This window comes from Emys orbicularis, chromosome 3 (assembly GCF_028017835.1).
Source record: "Emys orbicularis isolate rEmyOrb1 chromosome 3, rEmyOrb1.hap1, whole genome shotgun sequence".
In the NCBI taxonomy this organism is placed as follows: Eukaryota; Metazoa; Chordata; order Testudines; family Emydidae; genus Emys; species Emys orbicularis.
The window spans coordinates 204,360,463-204,373,233 of NC_088685.1; the positions used below are offsets into that span (position 1 = coordinate 204,360,463).

The following is a 12,771-nucleotide window of genomic DNA, read 5'->3' on the forward strand; positions in this document are numbered from 1 at the left end:
TGCACTCCGCACCCCAACCCCCTGCCCTCAGCCCCCTCATACACCCAGCACCCCTTCTCTGCCCCAATCCCTTGCCCTGAGCCCCTTCCTGCATACTGCACCCCCTCCCAAACCCTGCACTCCCTCCCGCACCCCAACCCCCTGCCCCGGCCCTGCATACAATTTCCCCACCCAGATGTGGCCCTCGGCCCAAAAAGTTTGCCCACCCCTGATTTAGACTGAGATCTGACAAGATTAAAATATCGCAGTAAGCTTCAACACTATTTGCATTTTTTTCTGAGGCATTCCAGTATACTGGAGATCTTAATATTGCTCTCCTGAGAGTTTTATTAACAGAAGTGTCAAATAGGAACATACAACCAGATATACAAATACTATTAGAGGACAGGTCCAGGTAGCAGCAGGGAGAGCGGGAGGCCATTCCAATGCCAGATTTGCAGAAGGCAAAAGGGGAAGACAAGGCTGATCCATCACCTGTCCTACCCCCGGGGCTCATTGGCAAATGACCATACTGACCCCCCAGCTGTGTTCAGTGAGATATTTGTCATTTGATGCTGCAGTAGCCATGGTTAGGAAATGTGTCCATGGGGCACTGTTGGCAAAATGTGACATGAAGTCTGCATTCCGGTTGCTTCCAGTGCATCACAGGGACTTAAAGTGAAATCAAAGCAGGTTAGAGGGCCATTACTATTTTGATAGCCATGTGCAAGGCTATCATGTGCATGTGCATGTGCAGTGTCATGTGCTGCTTTTGAATGATTCAGCTCCATGCTGAAGTGGGCAATGGTGCGTGAGACTGGTCTGCCTCATGCAGTGCAGTCTCAATGACTTCTTATTTGCAGGAAGGTTAGAAACAGACAACTGAGAGTTCATGCTACAGGCATTTCAGAACCTAACTGAGCACCTCAGGATCCGCGTTCCCCTGGAAAAAACAGAAGGCCCTATCCAAAGTTTAATGTACCTGGGCATCAAACTGGCCACAATTCAGGGTGTTTCTAGGTTTTATTCATAGATTCTAGGACTGGAAGGGACCTCGAGAGGTCATCAAGTCCAGTCCCCTGCCCTCATGGCAGGACCAAATACTGTCTAGACCATCCCGGATAGACATTTATCTAACCTACTCTTAAATATCTCCAGAGATGGAGATTCCACAACCTCCCTAAGCAGTTTATTCCAGTGTTTAACCACCCTGACAGTTAGGAACTTTTTCCTAATGTCCAACCTAAACCTCCCTTGGTGCAGTTTAAGCCCATTGCTTCTTGTTCTATCCTTAGAGGCTAAGGTGAACAAGTTTTCTCCCTCCTCCTTATGACACCCTTTTAGATACCTGAAAACTGCTATCATGTCCCCTCTCAGTCTTCTCTTTTCCAAACTAAACAAACCCAATTCTTTCAGCCTTCCTTCATAGGTCATGTTCACAAGACCTTTAATCATTCTTGTTGCTCTTCTCTGGACCCTCTCCAATTTCTCCACATCTTTCTTGAAATGCGGTGCCCAGAACTGGACACAATACTCCAGTTGAGGCCTAACCAGCGCAGAGTAGAGCAGAAGAATGACTTTGCATGTCTTGCTCACAACACACCTGTTAATGCATCCCAGAATCATATTTGCTTTTTTTGCAACAGCATCACACTGTTGACTCATATTTAGCTTGTGGTCCACTATAACCCCTAGATCCCTTTCTGCCGTACTCCTTCCTAGACAGTCTCTTCCCATTCTGTATGTGTGAAACTGATTGTTCCTTCCTAAGTGGAGCACTTTGCATTTGTCTTTGTTAAACTTCATCCTGTTTACTTCAGACCATTTCTCCAATTTGTCCAGATCATTTTGAATTATGACCCTAACCTCCAAAGCAGTTGCAATCCCTCCCAGTTTGATATCATCTGCAAACTTAACAAGCGTACTTTCTATGTTACCAACAGAGAAGTCCGGAATCGGTCAGGGAACTGCTACAGGCTCTCAAAGGGGCAAAGAAAGTTACTCTAAGGGAACTATAGTTGGGCATGGGACACCTAAACTTTGCATGCCAGATATTAGCTCTTGGTCCAGCATTTTGTTTCCATCTGGCGTCTGCCTCTTCTGGAGTGCAAGAATCCCACCACTTCATTAGAATGACATGGGGAATGAAAGAAGACAGAAGTGTGGAAAAGATTCCTGGAAGAGTTTAATGGAGTTTCAATATAGTGTTTGGACTAGTGGCTCAAAACTGAGCTGCAGGAACAGTCTGACACCTAAGGAGGCACAGATTTGGGGGGTTACTTTCAAGGAGAGTGCTGTGCACAGAGGGGGCCAGAAAGCTGGGGGGCTCAGGGCATTGCCGGGTATCACCTTCCTTGAATTTTTTTCCTACATGGGTGGCGCTTGTTATTTGGGAAGAAAACTTTCAGAAAAGTCCATTTCTAACAAGACAAACTCTGGTCACTATTGGAAGCAGACAGTTAGCTAAGACTGCTCAGGAAACAAGGCTGGTGAGGGTTTTTGTTTTACACCGCTTGCGTTTTAACATCCTTTTTCGTGCAGTACATGCCCTGGAAGTGGCTACGGGTGTTACCAATGCTCTCTCTCAATTTCAGGCTAACAGATTCTGGAAATTCACCCCATTCTCCAGCAAGGATCCACAGGCGATGCCTCAACAACTCTGGAACCTTGGCCCAAGACATCTGTAGGACTAGTAGAGGACTCTGCTGCCTCATGGACTATGAGGGCCGATAAGGCCAGCCTAAATTCAGGTAATTTAGGGCACAGGAAGGGCTTCACCATGGGTGGTCCATACCTAACACACTGGGTGGTGCGATATGTGGCAGCTTTGACCCACCACGATTTGGCTCCCTTCCCTGTCTCTGGTCAGCTAGCAGGCCTGTCCTACCGGAGTAGGCTGGTAGGTTTTCCAGACCAATGTGGGCATTTCAGAGTGCAGAAACTCTTAGAAAGGTGGGCCAGGAGGAGCGAGCGAGCACCAGAGGGACGATCAATTACCTGTAACACTGGAAACCATGACAGGGTTAGTACAGGCTGTGCAGCTGTGGGAGGCAGGCCATTTTAGAGGAACATTTGTTGTTGCTTTCTTTGGTGCTTTTAGAATGAACGAGCTGGTGGTTACGGCAGCGGCAGCTAGGTGCATGTCTGTTACATTTAACACATGCTACGACCTATCTGCAGGAGCAGAGTCCCTGCCCTTAAGGTAATCGAAAACAGACCAGAAGGAAAAGGGGGGTTATGTGGTGCTGAAGGAATATGCAAACGGGAGCTTGCACCCTGTAAAGGCAATAAGAGCCTTTCTAAAAATACAGGGCTTGCACCCGGCACTATTGTTCATACACCACGATGGCAGCTGCCTGATGAGATACCAATTCGGCGCAATATTGAGGAAAAACCTTGCGCTATTTCTCACACACACACCCCCCACACAAACACACACACACCCAACACCCCCTCCTCCCCCCACACACACACCCCAAAGTGGTACTAATTCTTTCAGGATCGGGGCAGCTATGTCAGAGGCTGCAGGGGGGTTTGGCCCATGGTAGGTGCAGGCAACAGGGTACTGGAAATCAATGCATTACAGGACTTACTTCCACACTAAGGAAAAGACAAAACAAATTAACCCCTGTGCTTTTTTGTTTCAGAAGCTACTGAAAGTATATGCAACATCTGAATTTGCGAGCACTACATACTGCATTATGACCACAAGAGGGCAGGCAAGACTGCAACTGTAGCTCAGCTGGGTGTCAGGGCCAAAGCAGTTTGCCTCCAATTGAAAGGCCACCAAGCTATTCTTGGACACTGGAAGTTCACTAATGGGGCAGGTTTCAGAGTAGCAGCCCTGTTAGTCTGTATCCGCAAAAAGAACAGGAGTACTTGTGGCACCTTAGAGACTAACAAATTTATTTGAGCATAAGCTTTCATAGGCTGTAGCCCACTTCATCAGATGCATAGAATGGAACATATAGTAAGGATATATATACATATATACACACACACCATGAAAAGGTGGGAGTTGCCCTACCAACTCTAAGGGGCTAATTAATTACAATGAGCAATTATCAACAGGAGAAAACAAAACTTTTGTAGTGATAATCAAGATGGCCCATTTCAGACAGTTTGACAAGAAGGTGTGAGGATACTTAACATGGGGAAATAGATTCAATGTGTGCAATGAGCCATCTTGATTATCACTACAAAAGTTTTTTTTCTCCTGTTGATAATTGCTCATCTTAATTAATTAGCCCCTTAGAGTTGGTAGGGCAACTCCCACCTTTTCATGTTCTCTGTATGTGTGTATATATCTCCTTACTATATGTTCCATTCTATGCATCCGATGAAGTGGGCTGTAGCCAACAAAAGCTAATGCTCAAATAAATTGGTTAGTCTCTAAGGTGCCACAAGTACTCCTGTTCTTTTTACTGATGGGGCACAGGACCATCGGTTATCATCAGTCGGAAGTTTTCAGAGATGATGGTGTACATTTGGCAGATGGAGGTGCTGAGATTGCTACAGGATGTGATGGAAATGGACTGGACAGGAATTGTGGTACCAGGCCATGTAGTCGGGTGGGGGCAGTGATCAAGCTAGTTGCTGCACCCTCAGTGGCCAGTTTCCAGTACAGTTAAGAGAATAAAATGAATGGCTCCACGCAGTAAAAGACCTGGGATTTGGGGCCTTGGGCCTCATAGGCTGAGGTCAGAAATTGTGGCCTTCACGGCCCAAGGACTGCATCCTGCTTCACCCCTCATGTGGGCGGAGAGGAGGGTGCATGGACTCAGAATTGAATCCTGTGGTATAGGTTATATGGCAAGGAGCCCTGTAATCCTGGTGCCAGTTATGGGTTATATCAAGGGTGGGCAAACTACGGCCCGCAGGGCTTTGGATCCAGCCCACAGGAGCAGCCAGCACCATGTCCTTGCGGCCCCTGGGGGGGAGGGGCGAGCAGAAGGCTCAGCGCACTGCCCTTGCCTGCAGGAACCGCCCCCCGCAGCTCCCATTGGCCGGGAACAGGGAACCACGGCCAATGGGAGCTTTGGGGGAGGTAGCCACAGGTGAGGGCAGTGCACGGAGCCCTCTTCCCTCACCCTTGGGCCACAGGGACGTGGTGCTGGATGCTTCCAGGAGAGGAGTGGCATGACATGGCGCAGGGCCAGGGCAGGCAGGCAGGGAGCCTGCCTTAGCCCCGCTGTGCACCGTTGCCACCCCGGAGCCGCTCAAGGTAAGCGGCGCTGTGCTGGAGCCTGCACCCCAAGCCCCTCCTGCACTCCAACCCTGTGCCCTGAGCCCACTCCCGCACCCCTCCCTGCACCCCAAGCCCCTGCCCTGAGCCCCCTTGTACACCCCACACCCCTCCTGCCACCCCAACTCCTTGCCCTGAGCCCCTTCCTGCACACCGCACCCCCTCCCATACCCCACACTCCCTCCTGCACCCCAACCCCCTGCCCCAGCCCTACATTCATGGCCCTGCATGCAATTTCCCCACCCAGATGTGGCCCTTGGGCCAAAAGGTTTGCCCATCCCTGGGTAGGCAACACTGTAACCAATTAAATGCATGGTATAGGAGAGTATGGGGGATAGGGAACAGTGGCTCTCCCTTGTGTTACAGTTTAATAAAAGTTGGGGCCTGCCGCTTAATTCCAGGCATGTGTCTGTCCTCATTTTGCCGCTGTGTCCACATCAAAGGGAAGCCTCTGCTCAATCGCCAGTGTTGACTAAAATTCTAGAATGCCTACCCGGCTCTTTTGATTGCACAAAAGCACATGAAACAGTTCTACACCACAGTGTAAAGAAACACATTAATTTAATGTTAAGAAATGAGAGTTATTTTCACTGAAAAACTTCAGCTTTGAAGTGAAGGGATCTAATTTATTTGCCAGAAATTCAAGAAGGAAACATGACTGCAAAATGCTATTCTTGGGTTTGGTAGTTCACTGTGCAAGCTTTACTGCCATTTACATTAGTTTAAGAATAAACTAGCCTAGATGTTCTACTCATCACTCTGCTCTCCGAACACGTAAGGAAAACACAATGTGGAAACTCAACAGTACAGGTAAATTACAGCACACCAGTCTCATTCCTGTTTTCAGTAGTGTTTTTTAGGGCTGGCACTTCATGAACATCAGTACAACTTGTTGTGGAGTTTTGCCTTGAGTAACTCATATGTTGGACAGTATTCAAATGGTTAATTTGATTTTGTAGCCTCAACTTTTGTAAATCCTTTAATGAACAATGGAACTTATAAAAGTAGATATACACAAGAGAACTCAAATAGAGATACTGAGAATGAGAACAGATTTCCTTGTTTACTAAGGTTAAACTGAGTATCTGTTTATATTGAAGTTTTTTGCAGCCAAAAGCATTTTAGAACACTTTTGAACACTCGTAACATCTTTTGTGATTACATTTAAATTAAAAAACGAAAGTCCATGTACAGTAGAACCTCAGAGTTACAAACACCTCGGGACTGGAGGTTATTCATAACTCTGAACAAAATGTTATGGTTATTCTTTCAAAAGTTTGCAGACAAACATTGATTTACCACAGGTTTGAAACTTTACTATGCAGAAGAAAAATGCTGCTTTTAACCATCTTCATTTAAATGAAACAAGCATAGAAATAGTTTCCTTACCTTGTCAAGTCTTTTTTTTTTCCCCAGTAGTTTACACTTAACACCATACTGTACTATATTTGCCTTTTTTTTTTTTTTTTTTTTTTGGTCTCTGCTGATGCCTGATTGCGTACTTCTGGTTCCAAATGAGCTGTGTGGTTTACCTGTCAGTTCATAACTCTGGTGTTCATAACTCTGAGGTTCTACTATATGTGATTAAAAACCTTTAATCTGTAAACTAGAAAAAGTGATAAACCCTACAGTTTCCCCGTGTCCATGCACAAAGAAATTTTGACTTAATCACTTAAACTTAGAACTTGTGTGTAAATGAATATAAAAAACATTTTCTTCCCTGAACTTCATTGGGAAAGTGATCTGGGGAAAAAACCTCCGATTTTTCTCACATTCTTAAAAGCGTATGCTGTGATTGGATGATAAATCACCACCCTTTGAATACAGTCACTTTGCCACTGCTTGTAATTCCACCAATGGATCAGAAAGGGCTGCACTGAGTTCACAGAGGAAATGGCTGGAAATGCTTCTCTGTGTTGTGGCTCTATTTTAAAACGCTCCTATTTTCAGATGAGGGGGCAGAAAGGAAGGAGACGCAGGCAGGGACTCTTACATACATGGAGTGAGGAAGGGATCAAGTTTACATTCTGCTCAGAGATAAAAGGCTTGATCTTGAAAGATGCTGAGCATTTTGCCCCCAATCCAGCAAACAGCACATGCTTCACTTCACAGGGACTACTGGTGCTTAAAGTAAAACATGTGCTTAATGCTTTGAAGGATCAAGGGTCAAGGTGCTCAGCCCACCGCGAAATTGAGGCCGCACAGACTAGATGGTGGGGTGAGACAAGCTGACAGCCCTTACTGGCAGCATACATTCTCCAGCGACTCTACAAAGCTACAGGCAATTGCCCATATGGCCTGTATCAGTCAGAGCTACTTCAACAATTGAGTGATATTTAAAAATTTTCTCCCATTAGTCCTAAGGAGAGTTCTCAACAAAAAGCAAGCAAGTGACACTACTAAAGGGGTTCCTATTGCTTCACCTGGCTGTTTCCACATTCCCTGTCACCAAATATTTTAGGTTTTATTTCCAGATCACTATTCTTAGGTTTTAAAAAAAAAAATTTGGTCTGTTTTTTCTTAAAACATTGGCACAGTTTTGCCAAGTGAATGAGTATCCTACACTAGAATAGCATGCGGCACTTTTCACATAACTTACGCTGAGACATGATCGTTGGTTTGGTTTGTTTCGGTTTCCTAAACTTCTAAATTAACTTCATGATGTAATATAATCCACCTAGATTGATCCTACAACATATGTATTCTGTAGCAAATTCTATGGCAAACCGTGGCAGCAGAGTGGAAACTCTGTGGCAGCTTAATTCAAATTAAAAAAAATTAAGGTTTTCAATCAAATAAATGTGGAAAAAAAAAAATTGTATTAATTCCGTTTATTTTATGCTCTCCTTTCAGTTCCAGTTTTGAATTTGCAAAATATTTTAGTACTGACAATATACATCTGCAACATAAAATTTGCTAGGGAGAAATGTGTAAAGAAGACTTGCTACGTGGGGAGAAGAGGAAGAAAATTTGGAACTGTGGGACATCATCTGGATATCGTTGCTCGTTATAATCAGCAGTGAAGTTTTAAAACTTATTAGGTTTCAGAGTTAAAACCATTAAGATTAAACAGAACAGTATACAGCTTCCAAACATTTTCAGACTGCCTACTGTCTCAGGACAGCAAAGCTGCACCTTTTTATAGATTCATAGTGTCTATGGCCAGAAGGGACAGTTAGATCATCTACTCTGACCTCCTCTATATCATAGACCATTAAATTTCATCCATCCAGTTATTCTGAACCCTATAACCCTAAAGTACAGCTTGTGTTTGGATAACACATAGCTTCCAGAAAGGCATCAGTCTTCATCTGAAGGCATCAAGACAGACAATCCTTGGTAGTTTGTTCCAATGGTTAATCACCCCACTGTTAAAAATCTGTGCCTTATTTTTCATTTGTATTTGTCTGGCTTCAGCTTCCAGCAATAGATTCTTGTTATGCTTTTCTCCACTAGATTAAAGAGCCCTTTAGAGGTGGTCTTACCTCTCCATGACCATGAAGGAACTTATATACTAATTAAGTCACCTCAATCTTCTTTTTGATAAACTCAACAGATAGAGAGCTCTTTGTGTGTCTCATTTTAAGGCATTTTCTCCAGCCCTCAAATTATTTAAATGTGAATAAGTAGAAAAGAGAAGCTTTTTACTGCAATCATAAGGGTTAGAAACTTTTTTTTAAAAAACTGAAAAGATTTAGAATTTACTGCACAATCACTTTCCAAAAGTCTATGGCCAGAGAATATACAAAGCCCTGGTAATTGCTAGTGAAGTATTATCCAGGGAGAAAGATTTTAACATCTCCTTTTCATTACTATGACAGTTTTCTTATATTTTTATTGGCAATGGTTGAGTGTAATACTTGATCTTTCAGACTGTAATCATGTTGCAGTTTCTCAGATTAGAAATAATCATTACAAGTTTTGGGAAGGAAAATGATAGGAGTAGACTGGGTCTTTAGCAGACCTGGCTGGGGGGGGGGGGGGGGGGGGAGATTCACACACACACAAAAAATCAAAATTGCAAATTCATTTTCATTCTGCAGGTTTCAAAACGAAGTCATTTTTCTTTTATTCAAAACAATTTTGATTTAAAATTTCTCTCATTTCTTCTGTTCCCCCTCCTGTTTCTTTCATCCACACCAGTCAACCAGTCTCATTTCCCCTCCCCTCTATAACAAAAAGGGGGCATGGAAGGCAAGGAAGAGGGGGAAAGGTATGGGGGGAGGAAAACTTATCAGCCAAAAAACAAAGAAAAACCTAAATATTTATTCAATTTAATTGAAAAACAGGATTTAAAAGTTGCAAAAATTTATTTTTGGGGGGAAAAAAAAGTCTTTACGAAAAACAGTCAAAAAATTTCAGCCAGCTGCAGTCTTGTCTCCAAGCAAGAGAGATACAAATGTATAAGAACAAAAAACACCATATATGGCAGCTTCCTTTTCAAGCACTACTCAGTTGTTCTGAGTGTTTCAGTAAAGACCAAGTAAAATACAAACAGAAAGCCATTGTATATCATCTTGTGCCTGTGTGAAGGAAGTAGGTTAATACTTGGAAAACAGCTTCCCTCCAGGTTACCTACTTCTAAATGTAACCCTTCTGCCCATCTAAGTTGGCAGCAACAAGGGCCGTGTTCTGTATCTAGGGGTTCCGTTTAAATAACGCAATGCAAAACCGGCTCGAGCCCCCACCCAGTGACCTGGGACAATTACATACCACCCTCTGGGCGCCTCTAAGAGGCAGTACTTCCCCTCTCGCAAGCACGGAGTCCGAGTGTAGCAGAAAATATTTAATAACATGAGGTAAACAACATCAGCATTAAATTGGAAAAAACACCACAAACAGGATTGCTAACACAAACCGTGAGCAAAAGACCCACCCCAGCAAATTGGGCCGTGTCCTTTCCCTTTGGTTCTTGAATCCAGCAACCCAAAGATCACCCAGAGTCCCCAAAGTCCAACACCCCCAAAGTCTCTTGGGTCCAGCAACCACCCAAAGTCCCAAAAGTCCAACAACCCCCAAACTCTCTGTCCCTGGTCAGTGCAGCCCCAGAGTAAAAGGGGGGCACGCAGGGTGTTAAGGGGCACCTTACGTGATCCGCGGCCAACCAGCCGTCTCTCCGTGGGGTTCCGCCGCAGCCTTCACCACGAGCCAGTCCACTTCCTGCCGTCCCACAAACTGCTCTGCTCTACGAGCTGCTCCGCTCACCGACCTGTGAGCCGCTCCAGCCGCCCCCGCAAATGGCTCCGCTCACCGACCTGTGAGCCACTCTAGCCATCCCCTCAAACAGCTCCGCTTGCCGTTCCTTGGGCCACTCCAACCGTCCCCGCAAGGCTCCGCGCTGCTCCTCCAGCCATCTCCGCAAACTGCTCCGCCAGCCGCTTAGCAATATAGCTTCAGGCTCCCCCACTAGTTAACACAGCACTCAGTGATCTTAGCTCTCAGTAACTTTAGCTCTTTTGTGATTTCAGCTCTTAGTGATTTCAGCTCATAGTAGGGGAGCCCCAGTGCTGGTGCACCATTGGCCCAAAGTGAATTCAGCTCAGCAGCCTGTAACTAGACTCCTAATGGAATCAAAATTAGCTCTGACATTCAACAGTGGAGAGAGGAGGTAGTGCAATTGGTATTTCAGGCCTGCAAAAGGGGCCCATACCATCAGGTACAAATACCTGTCCCCATCCTCTCTTAATTCACTGGGTTGTGGAACCCATGTCCCTTGTCTAGCGAATGCTACTTAGGTGATGGTGAGATCCTCTGTCATAAAACAGTTTCATTGTCCTTGATTCACATAATCAGGGTAACAACACTTTATTCCTCCTGCCCCAATAACAGAGAAACTGGGGATCCCACCCCATCCAAAGTAACCACTATCAGTTGCTGTTGTCTCATGCCAGGCGGGTGGGTGTGCCTATGCAAACAAGATCAGCCCCTGGAGTTCTTGTCCACACTCGCCATAATTCACCACCAGATGTCAGGGTAGAGCTCATCCTGACTCTGCTTACATAAATATAACTGAGACAGAGCAAGATAATGAACAGAAGGTTTTGTTGCATTAAGATAAACTGCATGTCCTAAATAACAAGGGGCCATTAATGTTGCTTCAACCACGGGCGGTGAGTAATGGAGGCTTGGGGAGCCTAAGCCTCTGCCAGCCTCATGCCACCGGGAGAGGGACGGGGCAGTGACACAGGCCCATCGGGCCTGTGTCCAAGGGCACTGGCCAATTTGGGACCCCCGGAAACATCTCCCCCTGCCATGGCCCTGTGGCTGAAGGAGCTCTGGCTTCCTGCTGCAGCCCTGGGGCCCTGGCAGGGGCACAGAGCTTTTCCCATCTCGGGGCCGTGGGGGCGGAAAGGGGCAGAGGAGGGGCTCTGCTGCAGTCCCGAGCTCTCAGTCCTGTCCCCTCCCCCACCCCACCCCCACGACCCTGACTGAGCTCTCAGCACCTACTCCTGTCCACCCTGGCTGGGGCCATGCGGGGGGGCTGAGAGCAGCGGGCTAGCCTCCCCAAGGGGAAGCTTCACCCACCACCCATGGCTTCAATAGTAAAATACAGGATTTAAAAAAAAAAATGTGTATTTACAGCTCAACTAACAATTGCAAGTTTAGTGCAACATGGTTTCATGGATTTTTTTCCCCCATAGAGTCATAAATTCTAATGAAATTCTGCTAGTTTAGGAATTAACCTAACAATTAAACAGATTGTTTAGCAATTGTTCCACCTTGCATTTAGCTGCGATGCTTGGAGTAACACTACAGATTGGGATCTGGAAAGAAATAAACCAGAAATGATTCTTCCCCTCCCCTCATGATTTAAAATTTTATGAACTCTATGTAAGAAACAGCATTGAGAAACATCAGCATGTTTTCCACAGACACTATCTATTTAAAATAGTCTACTAAAATTTAACACTTTGCCATTCAGTATAATTCACACTTTGTCATAACTATTTGCATAAGTATTTTATAGATATTCAATACCTTGGATTAATACATTCTTCTTCTTTCATTTAGCTCCTTCCATATCCGTGGTTTTAAATCTTTATGAGAATCCAACCAGCTCCCACAAAATTTTTTGTGAGGTTAAATTTTAAAAGACTTAATGCTAACAAAAAAACCACAAAAAAAACACAACCCTAATTTTATTTCTTAATACGAAAACTTTTGTCGGGCTCTGTGTATCCTTGCAATATTTAAATAGACAATACCACAAGAACAACTTCCAAGTAACTCAGCACTCTTAAATTACATCTGTTGCACCCAATAACTACAACAAAGATACTCCTCTGTGAAAAATAGTTCCACAACTCTCTCCAAATGCCTAAACAAATTGTTGGCACAGTACAAAGGCCACCAAAGGTCAAGACATTCTGGCTATTTCCTACCATGGAGGGGAATGAATGCCTAAATAATGGGGCCTTCTTTCATGGAGAATGTGCTGCCAGCAGCTCCCTCTCTCAAAACAGCTCCAGAATCTCTGTTGAATGCAACCTGGCAGTACAGTATAGGGAGATAGATGGTCTCTCAAGCAAGCCATTCAGGACTTTACA

General features: G+C 44.9%; 1 protein-coding gene across 1 annotated transcript in view; it reads right to left on the reverse strand.

Moving 5' to 3' along the window:
* Window positions 1-12,771, reverse strand: part of MACROD2 (mono-ADP ribosylhydrolase 2) — a 1,323,621-nt gene that overhangs the window by 1,266,482 nt on the left and 44,368 nt on the right. The gene's annotated exons all lie outside the window — the stretch shown is intronic.